The sequence below is a fragment of the Choloepus didactylus genome, chromosome 10 (genome assembly GCF_015220235.1).
Source record: "Choloepus didactylus isolate mChoDid1 chromosome 10, mChoDid1.pri, whole genome shotgun sequence".
In the NCBI taxonomy this organism is placed as follows: Eukaryota; Metazoa; Chordata; class Mammalia; order Pilosa; family Megalonychidae; genus Choloepus; species Choloepus didactylus.
In genome coordinates this window covers 12,800,272-12,824,778 of record NC_051316.1, presented here as the reverse complement: position 1 = coordinate 12,824,778, position 24,507 = coordinate 12,800,272, and the positions used below count along the sequence as shown (strand labels likewise).

The 24,507-nt window shown below is 41.2% G+C and overlaps 2 pseudogenes; both read right to left on the bottom strand.

Annotated features, from left to right (window-relative positions):
- The window catches only part of LOC119505237, a 103,916-nt pseudogene that overhangs the window by 77,334 nt on the left and 2,075 nt on the right, over positions 1–24,507 (bottom strand).
- Positions 12,078–24,507, bottom strand: part of LOC119504660 — a 38,088-nt pseudogene continuing 25,658 nt past the window's right edge.

Here is a 24,507-nt window from a genome sequence, read left to right as displayed (position 1 = left end):
CTTCATAATCAATTCCCAGACTTGAGACTGTTTACAGATCCAGAGCTCCTTGATCAACAGGAAGGCCAGGTACCATTGGGGAAGGGCCCTGTTACACTGCCAAAAAATTGATACTGTTAGTCTTTCTCCCAGCCTCCCCCAGGGAGTACTTATGACCTTTAACTAGGGTAACTGTGCATGGGGAAAACAAAATGATCATATATTTTGGGAATTATTAGGCACTGCTTCAGAAGTGACATTAATACCAGGAGACTCAAAATGTCACTCTGGTAAGCAAGTAAGAGTTTGGGCTTATGGAGGTCAAGTGATCAATGGAGTTTTAGTTCAGGTCCATCTCACAGTGGGTCCAGTTGTTCCCTGGACCCTTTCTGTGATTATTTCCTCAGTTCTGGAATGCCCAATTGGGACAGACATAGTTAGCAACTGGCAGAATACTCACATTGGTTCCCTAACTCATGGAGTGAGGGCTATTATGGTAGAAAAGGCCAAGTGGAAGTCACTGAACTGCCCCTGCCTAGCAAAATAGTAAACCATAAGCAATATTGAATTCCTGGAGGGATTGCAGAGATTAATGCCACTCTTAAGGACTTGAAGGATGCAGGGATGGTGATTCCCACCACAACCCCATTCTACTCTCTGATTTGGTTTGTGCAGAAAACAGATGGGTGTTGGAGAATGACAGTGGGTTATTGCAAGCTTAAGCAGGAGGTGACTCCAATTGCAGCTGATGTTCCAGGTGTGGTATCATTGATTGAGCAAATCAACACATCCCCTGGTACCTGGTATGCAGCTGTTGATCTGGCAAATGGTTTGTTCTCAATAGCTGTAAATGAGGAACACCAGAAACTGTTTGCATTCAGCTGGCAAGGCCAGAAGTATATATTCAGGGGTACCTCATGGGTATATCAACACTTGAGCCCTATTTCATAATGTCTGCACAGAACTTGATCATTTCTCCTTCCCACAAGACTTCACACTGGTCCATTATATTGATGATATCATGTTGATTCAACCTAGTGAGCAAGAAGTAGCAACTACTCTAGATTTGTTGGTAAGGTATTTGGATGGCAGAGGATGGAAGATACATCCAACAAAAATACAGAGGCCTTGCACCTCAGCAAAATTCTAGGTGTGTCCAGTAGTGTGGGGCATGTCAAGATATCCCTTCTATGGTGAAGGATAAGCTGTTGCATATGGCCCCTCCTATGACCGAAAAAGAAACACAGTTGGCCTCTTTGGATTTTGGAGACAACATATTCCTCACTTGGGTGTGCTACTCTGGACCATTTACCAAGTGACCAGAAAATCTTCTAGATTTGAGTGAGGACTGGAACAACATATGGCTCTTATACAGGTACAGACTTCTGTGCAAGCTGCTCTGCCACTTGGACCATACATCAGTGGCAAGTAGAGATGCTGTTTGGACACTTTGGCAGGCTCCTATAGGCGAATCACAATGCAGGCCTTTAAGATTTTGGAGTAAAGCCTTACCATCCTCTGCAGATAACTACTCTCCATTTCAGAAACAGCTTTTGGATTGCTATTGGGTCTTAGTACAGACAAAATGCTTAACCATGGTGCACCAGTATACCATGAGACCTGAATTACTTATCATAAGCTGGGTGTTGCCTGACCTGCCAAGCCATAAAGTTGAGTATGCACAGCAGCACTTCATCATGCAATGTAAATGGTATATATGAGATTGAACTTGAGCGGGTTCTGACACCGCAAGTTACATGAGGAAGTCGCCCAAAAGGCCATGGTCCCACTGCTGTTACCTTACCTACTCTTTCCCAGACCACAGCTGTGGCATCTTGGGTAGTTCCTTACAATCACTTGACTAAGGAAGAGAAAACTCAGGCCTGGTTTACAGATGACTCTGCATGATATGCAGGCACCTCCCAAAAGTGGACAGCTACAGCACTGCAGCCCTTTTCTGTGATATCCCTGAAGGAGAGTGGTGAGGGTAAATCCTCCCAGTGAGTGGAACTTCAATCTATGTCCCTGGTTGCTCACTTTGCTTGGAAGGAGAGCTGGCCAGAAGTGCATTTTATACTGATTCATATGCTGTTGCTAATGATTTAGCTGGATGGTCGGGGACTTGAAAATTGGTGATAAAGAAATCTGGGGAAGATGTATATGGATAGACCTTTCTGACTGTGCAAAAAAACAGGAAGATATTTGTGTCCCGTGTGAATCCTCACCAGATGGTGTTTTCAGCAGAAGGAGATTTTAATATTCAAGTTGATAGGATTACCTGTTGGCTGGCTACCAATCAGCCCTTCCCCACCCACTCCTGTCTTTGACCAATGGGCTCATGAACAAAGTAGTCATGGTGGTAGGGATGTAGGTTATGCATGGGCTCAGCAACATGGACTTCCACTCACTAAGGCTGACCTGGCCACAGCCACTGCTGAGTGCCCAATCTGCCAGCAGCAGAGACCCACACTCAATCCCCAACATGGCAGCATTCACTGAGGTAATCAGCCTGCTACCTGGTGGCTGGTTGATTACACTGGACAACTTCCATCATGGAAGGGGCAGGGATTTGTTCTCACTGAACTAGAGACATACTCCAGATATGGGTTTGCCTTCCCTGCATGATATTCTTCTGGCAAAACTATCATCCATGGACTTACGGAATGACTTATCCAGCATCATGGTATTCCACACAGCATTGCTTCTGACCAAGGAACTGATTTCATAGCAAATGAAGTGAGGGAATGGACACATGCTTATGGAATTCTCTCTTCTTACCATGTTCCCCATCATCCAGAGCCAGCTGGGCTGATAGAATGGTGGGATGGTCTGTTGAAGACTAAATTACAATGCCAACTAGGTAACAACACTTTGCATGGCTGGGACAGTGTTCTCCAGGAGGCTGTGTTTGCTCTGAATCAGCATCCACTCTATGGGGCTGTTTTTCCCATAGCTAGGATTCATGGACCCAAGAATCATGGGGTAGAAAGAGGAGTGACATCACTCACTATCACTCTTATTGATCCACTACGAACATTTTTTCTTCCTGTCCCTGAAAGATTAAGCTCTGCTGATTTACAAATCTTAGTTGTAGAAGGAGGACTGCTTCCACCAGGAAACAACAATAATTCTATTGAACTGGAAGTTAAAACTGCCACCTGGCCACTTTGGCCTTCTTATGCCTTTGAATCAACAGGAAAGGAAGGGGATTACTGTACTGACTGGGGTGATTTATCCTGAATATCAAGGGGCGATAGCACTGTAACTACACAATGGAGGTAAAGAAGTGTTTCCCTGGAATACAGGGGATCCCCTAGGGTATCTCTTTTTACTACCATGCCCTGTGATCAAGTCAATGGACAGCTGCAACATCCCAATCCAGGCAGGACTACCAATTGCCAAGAAACTTCAGGAATGAAGGTTTGGGTCACCCCACAAGGCAAAGAACCATGGCCAGCTGAAGTGCTTGCTGAGAGTAAAGGGAACTTGGAATGGGTAATGGAAAAGGTAATGAGAAATATGAGCTACAACCATGTGATCAGTTATAGAAATGAGTAATATGATGGTATGAGTATTTCCTCCTTATTTTGTTATGAGTATGTTTGTATTTCTCTCTAAAGCAAATATCTTTGTTTCCTTATCTATCTTACCCCCTTTTCATATGACATAGGATGTATTGTTCATTTTACGGTGTTTAAGTTAAAGGAAATCAATTTTAAGAGTTAATGTTGCCCAAGGACTTGCACCCTATGTTGGAGAGATTTAGTGCATTTCTGGTTGTATGCAGGGCAGTGGAATATTGTTTGGTGAAATATATGTCTGTTATTTTTCTCTATTTAGAGATAAAGTATGGTTTAATGTGATGTGTATAACTGCCAATTTGACAATGGGTGCACTGTGTTGGTTAGGTTCATGGGTCAACTTGGCCAAGTGATGGTGTCCAGGTGTCTGGTCAACAAGCACTGGCCTAACCATTATTGCAAGGACATTTGTGGCTGATTAATAAACCCAAAGTCTGATTTATTCAATCATCAGTCAATTGGCTCCAGCTGTGACTGATTACATCAACAAAGGGCATGTCTTCCACAATGAGAGAATTCAATCAGCTGGATTTAATCCAATCTTTTGAAGGCTTTTAAGCAAGACAGAGAACCTTCACTTCTTCAGGTAGCCAGTGAAGTGTTTCCCGAGACATTCATCAAACATCTTCATTGAAGCTGCCAGTTTGCTGCCTGAGGAGTTCTTTGAACAACTTCATTGTAGTTGCCAGTTTGCTGCTTGCCTTATGGAATTTGAACTCCTGCATAGATACAGTTTTGTGAGACACTTTAATTAAATCTTATATTTATAGGTATCTCTTGATTCTGTTTCCCTAGAGAACCCTAACTAATACAGTCCCCAATATTCTACATTATAATACACTTATTTTACATTGTTCATGATGTTCAAATTAGTGGTAACATACAATATCTCTCCTTCTGTGTCTGGCTTATTTCACTCAGCATTGTATCTTCAAGGTTCACCGATGTTGTCATATGTTTCAAGAACTTGTTCCTTCTTACTTCTGTGTAGTATTCCATTGTATGTATATGCCACATTTTGTTTATCCACTTCTCTGTTGAAGGACACTTGGACTGTTTCCATCTCTTCACAATTGTGAAAAATGCTATTAACATTGGTGTGCAAATGTCTGTTCAATTCACTGCTTTCAGATCTTCTTGGTGTATAACAAGAAGTGAAATTGCTGGATCATAGAGTAACTCGATATCTAGCCTTCTTAGGAACTACAAAACTGTTTTCCATAGTGGCTGCTCCATTATACAGCCCCACCAGCAATGAATAAGAGTTCCAATTTCTCCACATCCCCTTGAGCACTTGTAGTTTCCTGTTTATTTAATGGGAGCCATTCTTATTTGTGTGAGATGATATCTCATTGTGGTATTGATTTGCATCTCCCTAACAGCTAGTGAAGACGAACATTTTTTCATGTTTTTTAGCCATTTGCATTTCATCTTCAGAGGAATGTCTTTTCATATCTTTTGCCCATTTTATAATTGGGCTCTTTGTAATACTGTCATTGAGTTCATGGTTTCCTTATATATGCAAGATATCAGTTTCTTTTCAGATACATGGTTTATTTGTTCAGGTTCTCTAGGGAAACAGAATCAATGAGAGGTGTCTATGACTATAAAATTTGTAAAAGTGACTCACACAACTGTGGGTATGCATGAGTCCAAACTCTGTACAGTAGTCAGCAAACTGTCAACTCCAAGAAAGATGTCCAATGAACTCCTCAGGAAATGATCCAGCAACTTTGATGAACTCCTGAGGAAATGCTTCACTGGGCAGCCAAAGAAGAAGTGAAGGTCCTCTATCTGTCTTGCTTATAAATCTTCAACTGATTAATTGGATTAAATCCAGCCAATTGCATTCTCTCATTGTGGAAGACATGCCCTTTGGTGAGTCATCAGTCACAGCTGCAGTCAATTGGCTGATGATTTAATAAACCAGCCTGTTGATTTATTAATCAGCCACAAACATTCTCACAGCAATTGTAAGCTGGGTAATATCACCTGGCCAAGTTGACACATGAACCTAACCATCACAGTCCACACCTTGTCAACTTGGCAGTTATACACATCACATAAAACCATACTTTATCTCTAAGTAGATAAAAATAACAGACATATATTTTGCCTAACAATACTCTGCTATGCTGCATACAACTGGAAATGCACTAAATCTCTCAAGAATAGGGTGCAAGTCCTTGGGTGACATTAGCTCTTAAAATTGATTTCCTTTAGCTTAAATACAGCAAAATGAACAGTACAGGTTATGTCATACAATAAGGGGATAAGACAGAAAAGAAAGCAAAGATATTGGCTTCACAGACAAATACAAACATAATCATAACAAAACAAGGAGGAAATATTCATGCCATCATAGTCCTTGTTTCTGTAACTGGTCACATGGCCACAGTTCATATTTATCACTACCTTCTTCCACTCCCCATTCCATGTTCCCTTTACCCTCAGCAAGCACTTCAGCTGGTCATGGTTCTTTGCCTGGTAGGGTGACCCAAACCTTCATTCCTGAAGTTTCTTGGCAATTGGTAGTCCTGCCTGTATTGGGTTGTTGCAGTTTTCCATTGACTTTAATCACAGGGCATGGTTGTATTAAGAGATGCCCTAGGGGATCTCCTGTATTCCAGGAAAACTCTTCTTTACTTCCATTGTGTAGTTGCAGTGCTTCCCCTTGATAGTCAGGATCAATCACCCCAGCCAGTACAGTAATCCTTTTCCTTGCCAGTTGATTCAGAAGCATAAGAAGACCAAAGTGGCCAGGTGGCACTCTTAACTTCCAGCTCAGTGGGATTATTGTTGTGTATTGTTGTGGATGATGAAGAACATGGTAAGATCACAGAATTCCATGAGCATGTGCCCATTCCCTCACTTCATTTGCTGTGAAGTGAGTTCCTTTGTCAGAAGCAATGCTGTGTGGAATAACATGATGGTGGATAAGGCAATCTCTAAGTCCACAGATGGTAGTTTTGGCAGAAGCATGTCATGCAGGGAAGGCAAACCCATATCCGGAGTATGTGTCTATTTCAGTAAGAACAAATCACTGCCCCTTCCATGATGGAAGTGGTCCAATGTAATCAACCTGCCACAAGTGCTGATCACTTTGAAGAATGGTGCCATATTGGGGACTGAGTGTGGATCTCTGCTGCTGGCAGATTGGACACTCAGCAGTGGCTGTAGCCAGGTCAGCCTTGGTGAGTAGAAGTCCATGTTGCTGAGCCCATGCATAACCTCCATCCCTACCACAATGACCACTTTGTTCATTAGCCCATTGGGCAATGACAGGAGTTGCTGGGGAAAGAGGCTGATTGGTACCAACCAAATGGGTCATTTTATCCACTTGGTTATTAAAATCTTCTGCTGAAGTCATCCTCTGGTGAGCATTCACATGGGACACAAATATCTTCATGTTGTCTGCTCACTCAGAAAGGTCTATCCACATACCCCTTCCCCAGACTTCTTTGTCACCAATCTTCCAATGTTACTCCCAAGTCCCTGACCATCCAGCCAAACCATTAGGAACAGCCCAGGAATCAGTAAACAAATGCACTTTTGGCCAGTTCTCCTTCCAAGCAGAGTGAACAACCAGGTGCACTGCTTGAAATTCTGCCCACTGGGAGGATATCCCCTCACCACTGTCCTTCAGGGACATCCCAGAAAGGGGCTGCAGTGTGCAGCTGTCCACTTTTGGATGGTGCCTGCATATTGTGCAGAACCATCTGTAAACCAGGCCCAAGTTTTCTCTTCCTCAGTGAACTGATTTTAAGGAACTCCCCAAGATGCCACAGCTGTGGGCTAGGAAAGAGAAAGCAGGGTGGAAGGAGTGGGGGCCGTGGGCATTTGAGCCACTTCCTCATGTAACTTACTTATACCTTCAGGACCTGCTCAAGCTCTATCTTATATATACTATTTCCATTTTATGATGGAGTGCTGTTGTGCACGCCCAACTTTATGGCTTGGTGGGTCAGACAATACCCAACTCATGATAGGTAACTCATGTTTCATGGTAACTTGGTGGCCCATGGTTAAGTGTTCTGTCTCTACTAAGGCCCAGTAGCAGGCCAACAGCTGTTTCTCAAATGGAGAGTAGTTATTTGCAGAGGATGGTAAAGCTTTACTCCAAAATCCTAAGGGTCTGCATTGTGATTCTCCTATAGGAGCCTGCCAAAGCCTCCAAGCAGCATCTCTATTTGCCATTGACACTTCCAGCACCATGGGGTCAGCTGGATCATATGGTCCAAGTGGCAGAGCAGCTTGCACAGCAGCCTGGACCTGTTGCAGAGCCTCTTCTTGTTCTGGTCCCTACTCAAAACTAGAAGCTTTTCTTGTCATTTGGTAAATGGGTTAGAGTAGCACACCTAAATGTGTTGTCTCCAAAATCCAAAAAGGCCAACTAAGCATTGTGCCTCTTTTTTGGTCACAGGAGGGGCCAGATGCAACAGCTTATCCTCCACCTTAGAAGGAATATCTCAACAGGTCCCACACCACTGGACACCTAGAAATTTTACTGAGGTGGAAGGCCCCTGTGTTTTTGTTGGATTTATCTCCCATCCTCTGCCACACAAATACCTTACTGATAAATCTAGAGTAGTTGCTACTTCTTGTTCACTAGGTCCAATCAACATGATATCATCAATATAATGGACCAGTGTGATGTCTTGTGGGAGGGAGAAATGATTAAGCTCCCTGTGGACAGTATTATGACACAGGACTGAAGAGTTGACATAACCCTGAGGTAGCAAAGTGTAAACTGCTGGCCTTGCCAGCTGAATGCAAACTGTTTCTGGTGGCTCTTACAGACAGTAATTGAGAAAAAAGGATTTTCCAGACCAATAGCTGCATACCAGTTACCAGGGGATGTGTTGATTTGCTCAAGCAATGATATCACATCTGGAACAGCAGCTGCAATTGAAGTCACCACCTGGTTAAGCTTACGATAATCCACAGTCATTCAAGACCCATCTGTTTTCTGCACAGGCCAAATAAGAGAGTTGAATGGGGATGTGGTGGGAATCACTACCTCTGCATCCTTCAAGTCCTTAAGAATGACATTAATCTCTGAAATCCCTCCAGGAATCCGGTATTGCTTCTGGTTCACTATTTTGCTAGGCAGGGGCAGTTCTAGTGGCTTCCACTTGGCCTTTCCCATCATAATAGACCTCACTCCATGAGTCAGGGAACCAATGTGAGGATTCTGCCAGTTGCTGAGTATGTTTATTCCAATTATGCATTCTGGCATGGGGAAATAACCACAGAATGGGTCTGGGGACCCACTGGACCCATGGTAAGATGGACCTGAGCTAAAAATCCATCAATCACCTGACCTCCATAAGCCCCAATTCTGACTGGTGGACCAGAGTGACATTTTGCATCTCTGGGAATTAATGTCACTTCTGAACCAGTGTCTAATAATCCACAAAATATCTGATCATTTCCTTTTCCCCAATGCAGTTACCCTGGTAAAAGGCTGTAGGTCGCCCTGGGGAAGGCTGGGAGGAAGATTAACAGTATAAATTTTTGGCAGTGTAACATAGTCCTTCCCCAATGGTACCCGGCCTTCCCTTCATTCAAGGGGCTCTGGATCTGTAAACTGTCTCATCTGGGAATTGATTAAGGGGCCATGACTGTTTTTGTAATTCAAGGGAGACTTTTGTTCATGTGACATAGAATTCTTCTGCCTATATATTTCAAACAAGAATTTAGTCAATTGCCCATCTATTTTACTACTTGGTACTCCATGATCCACTAGCCAACGCCATAAGTCTCTGCAAGTCATATTATTTTGATTGCTGCTTTGAGCCTGTTTTCCATTATGGTAGCCACACTCACCTTGTCTGTGTGATTAACTGCAGCCATTGGCTTCTGCCAACTCAGGTCCTGATTATCCCCATTGTGTTTAAGGATTCCAGCTCAGTGACAGCAGTTCCTACAGTAATATCTGACCTAGAGAGAAGGTCAACTATAGAGCTCTTCAGGGATGATGGAGCTAGTCTCATAAATTTATTCCTCACAGTCCTGGTAAAAGGTGTGTCCTCTGGACATTCCAGGGCTGTGTGAGCAGGTCTTCCATGATAAATCCACTGTAACATTCCAGTCTCTCTAAGACTTTCAATCCCCTCCTCCACATTGTACCAGGGAAGTTCTGGCATTTCAACCTCTGGTAATGCCAGCCACCTTTTGATCCATGTTTCAGCCAACCACCCAAACAGTTAACACCCTTTCTAACCCTTTGAGCTACAACACTGAATGCTGAATCTCTGCTTAGTGGGCCCATATCAGTAAACTCAGCCTGACCCAATCTTATATTCCTTCCACCATTATCCCACACTCTTAATATCCATTCCCACACATATTCCCCTGGTTTTTCTGTCTAAGTTGGAAAACTCATACAGTTCTTTTGGAGTATAGTGTACTTCTTTATGGGTCACACTTTGTACCTCACCCTTTGGGGCCTGTTGGGACTTTATCTAGTTATAGGTCTTGAAGCAAAGACTGGTGGTGGGGGTGGGTCATGAAAAGAGTTAGAATTATCCCTCAAGCCATTTACCTCAGGACATCCTGTTGCATTTTCAGTTCTTAAAACAGGATTAATCTCTCCAGAGGAGTGAGAGCTTCTTCCTTGGGAGGGGGTGATTATAGGATTAGCAGACACTGAAGGGTTATTCTCTTTATGTGGGGGTTGGATGGCAGACTCTTTGAGGCAGACTGGAGGTGGGGAGGCTGTTTCCTCAGGACAGCCCTCTACAGGTAAATCTATAATGACTTAGCATAATCCAGGGTTCCAATGTCCTCACTGCCATTATTATCAATCCATATGTCCCCATCCCAAGTTTCTGGATCCCATTCTTTTCCAATCAATGCCTTTACTTTAGCAGCAGACACTCTAAGAGGTTGATATTTTAGTTTACATTGTAAATCTGCTACTCACACAATGAGAGTCTGCATCTGGTTTTCAGAAACCTCAAGTCTGCAGGCACAGGAAATAAGATTTTCTTTCAGGGCACACATAGAAAGCTTTACATTATCATACAGCATTTAAGTTTTGAATTTGAAGCCTTTAGCTCATCCATTTCTCTTACAACTTTATCCAAAGTATCTAACAGCTGCCAGCCAACATCATTATACCTCTAAATTCTGCAAAACTCTGTGAAGGTGTCAAAAACACTGTCACCCAAAGCCTTGCTTCATACTAGAGTATGATTAGGAGAATCAAATGGTGCTATTTTGCATATCTCCTTTGCCAACTCATGCCATGGACTGTCAGTGCCCTCTTGATTATTGGAAATAGAGTTATTAGTGCCTTTGAATCTAATCAGAGTAGAAAACAAATTGTAAAAGCCCATTTTAAGATTCTGTTCCTCAAGAATCACTCCTGGTACCAAGTAGTATTAGTTCCGGTTCTCTAGGGAAACAGAATCAATGAGAGGTGTCTATGACTGTAAAATTTATAAAAGTGACTCACGCAACTGTGGGTATGCATGAGTCCAAATTCTGTAGAGCAGTCAGTGAACTGTCAACTCCAAGGAAGATGTCCAATGAACTCCTCAGGAAACAAACCAGCAACTTCGATGAACTCCTCAGGAAATGAACCGGCAACTTCAGCAAACTCCTCAGGAAATGCTTCACTGGGCATCCAAAGAAGAAGTGAAGGTCCTCTATCTGTCTCACTTATAAGTCTTCAACTAATTAATTGGATTAAATCCAGCCAATTGCATTCTCTCATTGTGGAAGACATGCCCTTTGGTGAGTCACCAGTCACAGCTGCAATCAATTGACTGATAATTTAATAAACCAGCCTGTTGGTTTATTAACCAGCCAGCAATGTCCTCACAGCAACTGTTAGGCCAGTGTTTGCTTGATCAGACAGCTGGGTACTATCACCTGGGCAAGTTGACCCATGGACCTAACCATCACACATGGTTTCTGAATATTCTCTCCCATTGAGTTGGCTGCCTCTTCACCTTTTGACAAATTCCTTTGAGGTACAGAAGTTTTTGATTTTGAGGAGTCCCCATTTATCTGTTTTTTCTTTCACTGCTTGTGATTTGGGTGTAAAGTCTAAGAAGATACCCCCTAATTCTAGGTTTTGAAAATGTTTCCCTACATTATCTTCTAGGAGTTTTATGGTCCTTTCTCTTATTTTGAGGTTTTTGTTCTGCTTTGAGTTAGTTTTTTTATAGTGGATATGGATATCCAGTTTTTCCAGCCCCATTTGTAGAAGAACTGGATCTCCCCAGTCTAATGTGGAGACCGTTCTGTCCCAGTTCAGTGGATTTGGGGGCCTTATCAGAAATCAGTTGACTAGATCTGGGGGTCTATTTACAAATTCTGTATTTGATTCCATTGATCAATAAGTCTATCTTTCTCCCAATAACATGCTGTTTTGACTACTGTGGCTTTATCCTAGGCTTCAAAGTCAGGAAGTGTAAGGCCTCCCACTTCATTTTTCTATTTTAGAATGTTTTTAGCAATTCAAGGCCTCTTTTCCTTCCAAATAATTTTTTCTTTCAAGTTCTTTATAAATTTATTCTACATTATATACAGATCATAAAAAAGCTACAGCAGTTTTTCAACATACAAACATTTTAAAGTAGACAGCATTGTGAAGGATATAGAAGTATCAAAGTGAGGTCCAATAATGAGGGCAAGTTCTCAGTGCAGTATTTCTGAGGAATAAGAAAGCAGATATCAAGTCATCCATATTTAGCTTGCAACTATTCCATAGGTTATCATAAATCTCTCTGAGATTTGTTAACAGCCTAAGTGTGCCAGGTTGTCATTTATTTCAAAAAGTAGAACCAGAATGAAAGAATAATGACCTTTGCAGCATACGCTTCCCAATTCCAGTAATTTATAGCTCTCTGAGAAGGACAGTCTCAATTCTTTATCCATTTCCATTTCTTCCAGCCACTAAGCATAGAAAACAAAAATGGAAGAAAAAGTTCAATATTCCACATTCTTTCTGCTTATTTAGAATTTTCCTTTTTTCATGGAGGTTCCTCCTAAGTATACCTTCATCTTTCTAAGAATTAGTTTCAGTTTTCTGAACACCTAATATTGCAACCCCCCTTGAACACTAATTCAAAAACATTGATTTCTGCTCTATGAAAATACAATCTTTAAACATATACCTGGTTTCAGAGGATCAATATAAAAATACAGTACCAATCCACACTGGCATATTTCCATATTAAGAACTTCAAAATATACTTTTCACTGAGACCACAGTCTTTGCATTAGTTTTCAGTCTACTATGAACTGCTGCATGTAAACATGTCTCAAACTATAGATAAAATATATTAATCATATTTATATAATAAAATATCCTTAAAAATCAAAATGAGCTATTCTTGCTTTGTTTCCAATTCTATGAAAATGGAACAATCTTATGGTTATTACCAGTTCTGAGTTCATTGTAATAAAAATGGCCCAGAAGGATGAGCAAGTTGACAACATAGAGAAGTGTGGAATTTAGTTAGTCCCCTGGAGCAACTAATAAACAACCAGAAACAACTAATAAATAATCTGGAAGAACTGCTGGGGGACAACTGTGACTGTCAGCACACCATACACCAACTTGGATTGGGTGGAACTGCTGAGATCACAGCATAAAATCTCTGAGTAAAAACTGTGGACCCCCTTCCCCCATGGCAGGCTGAAATGCAGGAATTCACAGTGGGAGAAAGCAGAATTCTTGGAGTAAGCAAATATAGTTCAGCCCAGCTCCAACTGAGATTTTAATTAACAAAGTGGACTGTTGAATAATACAAGCTACAAACACAAAACCCTAACAAGCAGCAAAGTACACTGAGGTCACTCCCAGCAGAGAGGAGATGGGACTAATGGAAAAAAATTAATTTAAAAAAAGGAAAAGTATTGAGGCTATTAGAGACTGACCTTGGAGAGCCAGAGGACACAAGTGCCCCAGGAGAGAGAGCCCAGAGAACTGGCTGCTGTTTCTAACTGAAGGGCAAAACTGTGTGTGTGTGTGTGTGTGTGTGTGTGTGTGGATTGGCACTGAAAAGGGACTTTCTCTTTTTCTTCCTCTTAACCATTTTCTGTGGCCATTTTCAGTTCACAGCTCTCTGACCCAGACAGAGGTGTAGTTAACAGAGTCAGAGATACAAAGGAGTATTTCAAATGCAGAAGATAGCTCCCTAGGGGGTGTACCTTCCCCTAGAGGAAGGAGGTGGGCCTCAGCTCTAGGGGCTACCCTCCCTTCAGAGCTCAGACCCCAGGGCCTGGGGGAAAACAGTCAAAACAGAAACAACCTAAGCTGAGAAGCAAAGGGGCCACACCTCCTTACACCAGTCAGGAGTGACAGGGTGACAGGTGCCACATTCTGGGCAGGTTAGGAAAACATAGTAGCTAGACTCCTCACAGAAAGGTCTTTCAGTCTCCTATGACACACCCTCAGGGAAACTTGACACTGAATATAGCCCCACTCTGAGACTTGAACCCAATCTGGTCTGGGAAAATCTGATTGGGGTAACCAAGGAAACCAGATGCCTAGACAACAGAAAACTACAAATTACACTAGAAAAAACAAAGATATGACCCAGTCAAAGGACAAACTTGCACCTCAATTAAGATACAGTTGAGATATTGTTCACTTTAATGAAACAATCAATTAAAGATTTTCAAAGAAATATGCTAAATAAATTAAAAAAACCAAGTCAATGGGTTCAGGGAAGATATGGCAAAAGAGACGAAGGATGTAAAGAAAACACTAGGTGAATATAAGGTAGAAATTGAAAGTTTGAAAAAACAACTGGCAGAATCTATGGGAATGAAAGACGAAACACAAGAGATGAAAGACACAATGGAGACATACAGCAGCAGAGTTCAAGAGGCAGAAGAAAACACTCAGGAACTGGAGAACAAGACACCTGAAATACTACACACAAAAGAACAGATAGACCCCCCCCCTTGGTGACCCAACCCGCGCAACCTTCGCGGGCCCGTGGTCCAGCCTCGGCCGCCACCCAGGAGTCCACGAGGGCTAGCGGTGTTAACCCGGTGGGTTCCTCTCAACGCCGGGACGGGTTGTCCTCGGAGAAAGTCTCCAGACAGGGAGGCTCAGATCCGGTGGGCGCAATTGGACCGCAGGGAAGAACAAAAGGTGCAGATTTTGTCTGTTCAGATGGAAGCTCAATTGAATGCTTTGCCTCCTTACTTTTAAAAATCAACTTTATTGAGGTATAGTTTACACGCAGTAAAATATATCCATTTTAAGTGGACATTTCCATGAGTTTTGACATATTTATATACTACTACCATGATAAAAATACAGAACATTTCCATCTCCTCAAATGTCCCCTTCTGGAGGGTGGGGCAAGATGGCAGACTGGTGAGCTGTATGTTTTAGTTACTCCTCCAGGAAAGTAGGTAGAAAGCCAGGAACTGCGTGGACTGGACACCACAGAGCAATCTGACTTTGGGCATACTTCATACAACACTCATGAAAACGTGGAACTGCTGAGATCAGCGAAATCTGTAAGTTTTTGCAGCCAGGGGACCCGCGCCCCTCCCTGCCAGGCTCAGTCCCGTGGGAGGAGGGGCTGTCAGCTCCGGGAAGGAGAAGGGAAAACTGCAGTGGCAGCCCTTATCGGAAACTCATTCTACTGATCCAAACTCCAACCATAGATAGACGGAGACCAGACACCAGAGAATCTGAGAGCAGCCAGCCCAGCAGAGAGGAGACAGGCATAGAAAAAAAACAACACGAAAAACTCCAAAATAAAAGCGGAGGATTTTTGGAGTTCTGGTGAACATAAAAGGGGAAGGGCAGAGCTCAGGCCCGAGCTCAGGCTCTGAGGCGCATATGCAAATCCCGAAGAAAAGCTGATCTCTCTGCCCTGTGGACCTTTCCTTAATGGCCCTGGTTGCTTTGTCTCTTAGCATTTCAATAACCCATTAGATCTCTGAGGAGGGCCCTTTTTTTTTTTTTTAATCCTTTTTTCTTTTTCTAAAACAATTACTCTAAGAAGCCCAATACAGACAGCTTCAAAGACTTGCAATTTGGGCAGGTCAAGTCAAGAGCAGAACTAGGAGAGCTCTGAGACAAAACGCAATAATCCAGTGGCTGAGAAAATTCACTAAACACCACAACTTCCCAAGAAAAGGGGGGTGTCCGCTCACAGCCATCATCCTGGTGGACAGGAAACACTCTTGCCCATCGCCAGCCCCATAGCCCAGAACTGCCACAGACAACCCAGTGTGACAGAAGTGCTTCAAATAACAGGCACACACCACAAAACTGGGCGTGGACATTAGCCTTCCCTGCAACCTCAGCTGATTGTCCCAGAGTTGGGAAGGTAGAGCAGTGTGAATTAACAAAGCCCCATTCAGCCATCATTTCAGCAGACTGGGAGCCTCCCTACACAGCCCAGCAGCCCAGAACTGCCCTGGGGGGACGGCACTCACCTGTGACATAGCACAGTCATCCCTCAACAGAGGACCCGGGGTGCACGGCCTGGAAGAGGGGCCCACTTGCAAGTCTCAGGAGCCATATGCCAATACCAAGGACTTGTGGGTCAGTGGCAGAGACAAACTGTGGCAGGACTGAACTGAAGGATTAGACTATTGCAGCAGCTTTAAAACTCTAGGATCACCAGGGAGATTTGATTGTTAGAGCCACCCCCCCTCCATGACTGCCCAGAAACACGCCCCATATACAGGGCAGGCAACACCAACTACACACGCAAGCTTGGTACACCAATTGGACCCCACAAGACTCATTCCCCCACTCACCAAAAAGGCTAAGCAGGGGAGAACTGGCTTGTGGAGAACAGGTGGCTCGTGGACGCCACCTGCTGGTTAGTTAGAGAAAGTGTACTCCACGAAGCTGTAGATCTGATAAATTAGAGATAAGGACTTCAATTGGTCTACAAATCCTAAAAGAACCCTATCAAGTTCAGCAAAAGCCACGAGGCCAAAAACAACAGAAAATTATAAAGCATATGAAAAAACCAGACGATATGGATAACCCAAGCCCAAGCACCCAAATCAAAAGATCAGAAGAGACACAGCACCTAGAGCAGCTACTCAAAGAACTAAAGATGAACAATGAGACCATAGTACAGGAGACAAAGGAAATCAAGAAGACCCTAGAAGAGCATAAAGAAGACATTGCAAGACTAAATAAAAAAATGGATGATCTTATGGAAATTAAAGAAACTGTTGACCAAGTTAAAAAGATTCTGGACACTCATAGTGCAAGACTAGAGGAAGTTGAACAACGAATCAGTGACCTCGAAGATGACAGAATGGAAAATGAAAGCATAAAAGAAAGAATGGGGAAAAAAATTGAAAAAATTGAAATGGACCTCAGGGATATGATAGATAATATGAAACGACCAAATATAAGGCTCATTGGTGTCCCAGAAGGGGAAGAAAAGGGTAAAGGTCTAGGAAGAGTATTCAAAGAAATTGTAGGGGAAAACTTCCCAAATCTTCTAAACAACATAAATACACAAATCATAAATGGTCAGCGAACTCCAAATAGAATAAATCCAAATAAACCCACTCCAAGACATATACTGATCACACTGTCAAACACAGAAGAGAAGGAGCAAGTTCTGAAAGCAGCAAGAGAAAAGGAATTCACCACATACAAAGGAAACAGCATAAGACTAAGTAGTGACTACTCAGCAGCCACCATGGAGGCAAGAAGGCAGTGGCACGATATATTTAAAATTCTGAGTGAGAAAAATTTCCAGCCAAGAATACTTTATCCAGCAAAGCTCTCCTTCAAATTTGAGGGAGAGCTTAAATTTTTCACAGACAAACAAATGCTGAGAGAATTTGCTAACAAGAGACCTGCCCTACTGGAGATACTAAAGGGAGCCCTACAGACAGAGAAACAAAGAAAGGACAGAGAGACTTGGAGAAAGGTTCAGTACTAAAGAGATTTGGTATTGGTACAATAAAGGATATTAATAGACAGAGGGGAAAAATATGACAAACATAAACCAAAGGATAAGATGGCTGATTCAAGAAATGCCTTCACGGTTATAACATTGAATGTAAATGGATTAAATTCCCCAATTAAAAGACATAGATTCGCAGAATGGATCAAAAAAAATGAACCATCAATATGTTGCATACAAGAGACTCATCTTAGACACAGGGACACAAAGAAACTGAAAGTGAAAGGATGGAAAAAAATATTTCAGGCAAGCTACAGTCAAAAGAAAGCAGGTGTAGCAATATTAATCTCAGATAAAATAGACTTCAAATGCAGGGATGTTTTGAGAGATAAAGAAGGCCACTACATACTAATAAAAGGGGCAATTCAGCAAGAAGAAGTAACAATCGTAAATGTCTATGCACCCAATCAAGGTGCCACAAAACACATGAGAGAAACACTGGCAAAACTAAAAGAAGCAATTGATGTTTCCACAATAATTTTGGGAGACTTCAACACATCACTCTCTCCTATAGATAGATCAACCGGACAGAAGACCAATAAGGAAATTGAAAACCTAAACAATCTGATAAATGAATTAGATTTAACAGACATATACAGGACATTACATCCCAAATCAACAGGATACACATACTTTTCTAGTGCTCCTGGAACTTTCTCCAGAATAGATCATATGCTGGGACATAAAACAAGCCTCAATAAATTTAAAAAGATTGAAATTATTCAAAGCACATTCTCTGACCACAATGGAATACAATTAGAAGTCAATAACCATCAGAGACTTAGAAAATTCACAAATACCTGGAGGTTAAACAACACACTCCTAAACAATCAGTGGGTTAAAGAAGAAATAGCAAGAGAAATTGCTAAATATATAGAGACGAATGAAAATGAGAACACAACATACCAAAACCTATGGGATGCAGCAAAAGCAGCGCTAAGGGGGAAATTTATAGCACTAAACGCATATATTAAAAAGGAAGAAAGAGCCAAAATCAAAGAACTAATGGATCAACTGAAGGAGCTAGAAAATGAACAGCAAACCAATCCTAAACCAAGTACAAGAAAAGAAATAACAAGGATTAAAGCAGAAATAAATGACATAGAGAACAAAAAAACAATAGAGAGGATAAATATCACCAAAAGTTTGTTCTTTGTGAAGGTCAACAAGATGGACAAGCCCCTAGCTAGACTGACAAAATCAAAAAGAGAGAAGACCCATATAAACAAAATAATGAATGAAAAAGGTGACATAACTGCAGATCCTGAAGAAATTAAAAAAATTATAAGAGGATACTATGAACAACTGTATGGCAACAAACTGGATAATGTAGAGGAAATGGACAATTTCCTGGAAACATATGAACAACCTAGAATGACCAGAGAAGAAATAGAAGACCTCAACCAACCCATCACAAGCAAAGAGATCCAATCAGTCATCAAAAATCTTCCCACAAATAAATGCCCAGGGCCAGATGGCTTCACAGGGGAATTCTACCAAACTTTCCAGAAAGAACTGACACCAATCTTACTCAAACTCTTTCAAAGCATTGAAGAAAATGGAACACTATCTAACTCATTTTATGAAGCTAACATCAATCTAATACCAAAACTAGGCAAAGATGCTACAAAAAAGGAAAACTACCGGCCAATCTCCCTAATGAATATAGATGCAAAAATCCTCAACAAAATACTTGCAAATCGAATCCAAAGACACATTAAAAAAATCATACACCATGACCAAGTGGGGTTTATTCCAGGCATGCAAGGATGGTTCAACATAAGAAAATCAATCAATGTATTACAACACATTAACAAGTCAAAAGGGAAAAATCAATTGATCATCTCAATAGATGCTGAAAAAGCATTTGACAAAATCCAACATCCCTTTTTGATAAAAACACTTCAAAAGGTAGGAATTGAAGGAAACTTCCTCAACATGATAAAGAGCATATATGAAAAACCCACAGCCAGCATAGTACTCAATGGTGAGAGACTGAAAGCCTTCCCTCTAAGATCAGGAACAAGACAAGGATGCCCACTGTCACCACTGTTATTCAACATTGTGCTGGAAGTGCTAGCCAGGGCAATCCGGCAAGACAAAGAAATAAAAGGCATCCAAATTGGAAAAGAAGTAAAACTGTCATTGTTTGCAGATGATATGATCTTATATCTAGAAAACCCTGAAAAATCGACGATACAGCTACTAGAGCTAATAAAGAAATTTAGCAAAGTAGCGGGATACAAGGTTAATGCACATAAGTCAGTAATGTTACTATATGCTAGAAATGAACAAACTGAAGAGACACTCAAGAAAAAGATACCATTTTCAGTAGCAACTAAAAAAATCAAGTACCTAGGAATAAACTTAACCAAAGATGTAAAAGACCTATACAAAGAAAACTACATAACTCTACTGAAAGAAATAGAAGGGGACCTTAAAAGATGGAAAAATATTCCATGTTCATGGATAGGAAGACTAAATGTCATTAAGATGTCAATTCTACCCAAACTCATCTACAGATTCAATGCAATCCCAATCAAAATTCCAACAACCTACTTTGCAGACTTGGAAAAGCTAGTTATCAAATTTATTTGGAAAGGGAAGAGCCTCGAATTGCTAAAGACACTCTAAAAAAGAAAACGAAGTGGGAGGACTTACACTCCCTGACTTTGAAGCTTATTATAAAGCCACAGTTGCCAAAACAGCATGGTACTGGCACAAAGATAGACATATAGATCAATGGAATCGAATTGAGAATTCAGAGATAGACCCTCAGATCTATGGCCGACTGATCTTTGATAAGGCCCCCAAAGTCACTGAACTGAGTCATAATGGTCTTTTCAACAAATGGGGCTGGGAGAGTTGGATATCCATATCCAAAAGAATGAAAGAGGACCCCTACTTCACCCCCTACACAAAAAGTAACTCAAAATGGACCAAAGATCTCAATATAAAAGAAAGTACCATAAACCTCCTAGAAGATAATGTAGGAAAACATCTTCAAGACCTTGTATTAGGCGGCCACTTCCTAGACTTTACACCCAAAGCACAAGCAACAAAAGAGAAAATAGATAAATGGGGACTCCTCAAGCTTAGAAGTTTCTGCACCTCAAAGGAATTTCTCAAAAAGGTAAAGAGGCAGCCAACTCAATGGGAAAAAATTTTGGAAACCATGTATCTGACAAAAGACTGATATCTTGCATATATAAAGAAATCCTACAACTCAATGACAATAGTACAGTCGGCCCAATTATAAAATGGGCAAAAGATATGAAAAGACAGTTCTCTGAAGAGGAAATACAAATGGCCAAGAAACACATGAAAAAAATGTTCAGCTTCACTAGCTATTAGAGAGATGCAAATTAAGACCACAATGAGATACCATCTAACGCCGGTTAGAATGGCTGCCATTAAACAAACAGGAAACTACAAATGCTGGAGGGGATGTGGAGAAATTGGAACTCTTATTCACTGTTGGTGGGACTGTATAATGGTTCAGCCACTCTGAAACTCAGTCTGGCAGTTCCTTAGAAAACTAGATATAGAGTTACCATTCGATCCAGCGATTGCACTTCTCGGTACATACCCGGAAGATCGGAAAGCAGTGACACGAACAGATATCTGCACGCCAATGTTCATAGCAGCATTATTCACAATTGCCAAGAGATGGAAACAACCCAAATGTCCTTCAACAGATGAGTGGATAAATAAAATGTGGTATATACACACGATGGAATACTACGCGGCAGTAAGAAGGAACGATCTGGTGAAACATATGACAACATGGATGAACCTTGAAGACATAATGCTGAGCGAAATAAGCCAGGCACAAAAAGAGAAATATTATATGCTACCACTAATGTGAACTTTGAAAAATGTAAAACAAATGGTTTATAATGTAGAATGTAGGGGAACTAGCAATAGAGAGCAATTAAGGAAGGGGGAACAATAATCGAAGAACAGATAAGGTATTTAACATTCTGGGGATGCCGAGGAATGACTATGGTCTGTTAATTTCTGATGGATATAGTAGGAGCAAGTTCACGGAAATGTTGCTATATTAGGTAACTTTCTTGGGGTAAAGTAGGAACATGTTGGAAGTTAAGCAGTTATCTTAGGTTAGTTGTGTTTTTCTTACTCCCTTGTTATGGTCTCTTTGAAATGTTCTTTTATTGTATGTTTGTTTTCTTTTTAACTTTTTTTTATACAGTTGATTTAAAAAAGAAGGGAAAGTTAAAAAAAAAAAAAAAGAAAAACAAGGAAAAAAAAAAGATGTAGTGCCCCCTTGAGGAGCCTGTGGAGAATGCAGGGGTATTCACCTACCCCACCTCCATGGTTGCTAACATGACCACAGACATAGGGGACTGGTGGTTTGATGGGTTGAGCCCTCTACCACAGGTTTTACCCTTGGGAAGACGGTTGCTGCAAAGGAGAGGTTAGGCCTCGCTATGGTTGTGCCTAAGAGCCTCCTCCCGAATGCCTCTTTGTTGCTCAGATGTGGCCCTGTCTCTCTAGCTAAGCCAACTTGAAAGGTGAAATCACTGCCCTGCCCCCTACGTGGGATCAGACACCCAGGGGAGTGAATCTCCCTGGCAACGTGGAATATGACTCCCGGGGAGGAATGTAGACCTGGCATTGTGGGATGGAGAACATCTTCTTGACCAAAAGGGGGATGTGAAAGGAAATGAAATAAGCTTCAGTGGCAGAGAGATTCCAAAAGGAGCCGAGAGGTCACTCTGGTGGGCACTCTTATGCACACTTTAGACAACCCTTTTTAGGTTCTAAAGAATTGGGGTAGCTAGTGGTGGATACCTGAAACTATCAAACTACAACCCAGAACCCATGAATCTCGAAGACAGTTGTATAAAAATGTAGCTTATGAGGGGTGACAATGGGATTGGGAAAGCCATAAGGACCACACTCCACTTTGTCTAGTTTATGGATGGATGAGTAGAAAAATAGGGGAAGGAAACAAACAGACAAAGGTACCCAGTGTTCTTTTTTACTTCAGTTGCTCTTTTTCACTCTAATTATTATTCTTGTTATTTTTGTGTGTGTGCTAATGAAGGTGTCAGGGATTGATTTGGGTGATGAATGTACCAGTATGTAATGGTACTGTAAACAATCGAAAGTATGATTTGTTTTGTATGACTGCGTGGTATGTGAATATATCTCAATAAAATGAAGATTAAAAAAAAAAAACAGATAGAGAAAAGAATGGAAAAATATGAACATCTCACGGAATTGAATGACAACATGAAGTACATGAGTGTACATGTCATGGGTGTCCCAGAAGGAGAGAAGGGAAAAGGGGCAGAAGCAATAATACAGGAAATAATGAAAATTTCCCATGTCTTATGAAAGGCATAAAATTACAGATCCAAGAAGTGCAGCATACCCCAAACAGAATAGATCTGAATTGACCTACACCAAGACACTTAATAATCAGATTATCAAACATCAAAGACAAAGTCCTGAAAGCAGCAGGAGAAATGTGATCCATCACTTACAAAGGAAGCTTGATAAAACTATGTGTGTATTTCTCAGTAGAAACCATGGAGGCAAGAAGGAAGTGTCATGATATATTTAAGATACTGAAAGATAAAAACCACCACCCAAGAATCCTATATCTGGCAAAACTGTCCTTCAAATATGAGAGCTTAAAATACTCTCTGACCAACAGGCAATGACAGAGCTTGTGAACAATATACCTGCTATACAGGAAATGCTAAAGGGAGCACTACAGACAGAGGAAAGGACAGGAGTGAGAGGTTTGGAACACAATTTTGGGTGATGGTAGCACAATAATGTAAGTACACTGAACAAAAATGACTGTGAGAATGGTTGAAAGAGGAAGGTCAGGAGCATGTGGGACACCAGAAGGAAAGAGGAAAGATAAAGACTGGGACTGTATGACTCAGTGAAACATAGAGTGCTCAACAAGTGTGATAAAATGTACAAATATGTTTTTACAGGATGGAGAACAAATGAAAGTCAATCTTGCAAGGTGTTACAAATGGGGTGGTATTGGAGAAAAGTATAATTGATGCAAACTAGACTATAGTTAACTGAAACTTTGTATTATGCTTCCTTTAATGTAACAAAGGCAATATACCAAAGCTAAATGCCTATAAGAGGGGATATAAGAGAAGGGTATGGGACTCAGCATTCGTGATGTTGCCTGAGTCTTTTATTGTAATTTAGTGAATTCTATCTTTCCTTTTGTTGCTTTTAGCTGCCATTTTTTCTTTTTCTTTTGTCTCTCTACCTTCTTTGGCTCTTCCTCCTTCTTTGTGGAAAAAATTGAGATGTTCTTATGTAGATAATGGTGATGGTAGTGAATGCATAAATATTTGATTATACAGGGAACCATCAGTTGTTTATTCAGGACTGACTGTATGGTGTGTGAACAAAACTGTGTTAAAAAAATGAGTTGAAGAAAGCTTGAGGGCACTATATTGAGTGAAATAAGTCAGAACCAAAAGGACAAATATTGTATGGTCTCACTGATATGAACTAATTATAATATGTAAAGTCCTATACCTGAAATACAAGTTACCAGGATATAGAATGAGGCTAAAGAATGGGAACCAGTTGCTTTTTATGAGCAGAATGTTCAACTAAGTTGAACTTGATTGTTTGGAAATGGACAGAAGTGATGGCAGCACATTATTGTGAGAATAACAGTGCTGAATGGTGTGTGAATGTGGTGGAAATGGGAAGCTTAGAGTCACACATTTCACCAGAAGGAAAGTTGGAGGTTAAAAGATAGGAATGTTTAAAACAGTGAATCTTGTGGTGGACAATGTCTGTGATTACCTGTACAAATACTATGTCTCTTTCATGAACAAGAATATATGTATGACACTATAACTAGAAGTTAATAATAGAGGGGTATATAGGGTGAAAATATACCTAATGCAAACTATATACTACAAGCTGAGGCTCTCTCCACTGAGCCACTCAGGTTGAGAGAGAGGAAAAGGGAAAGAAACTCCTTTCAGAACCAGTCC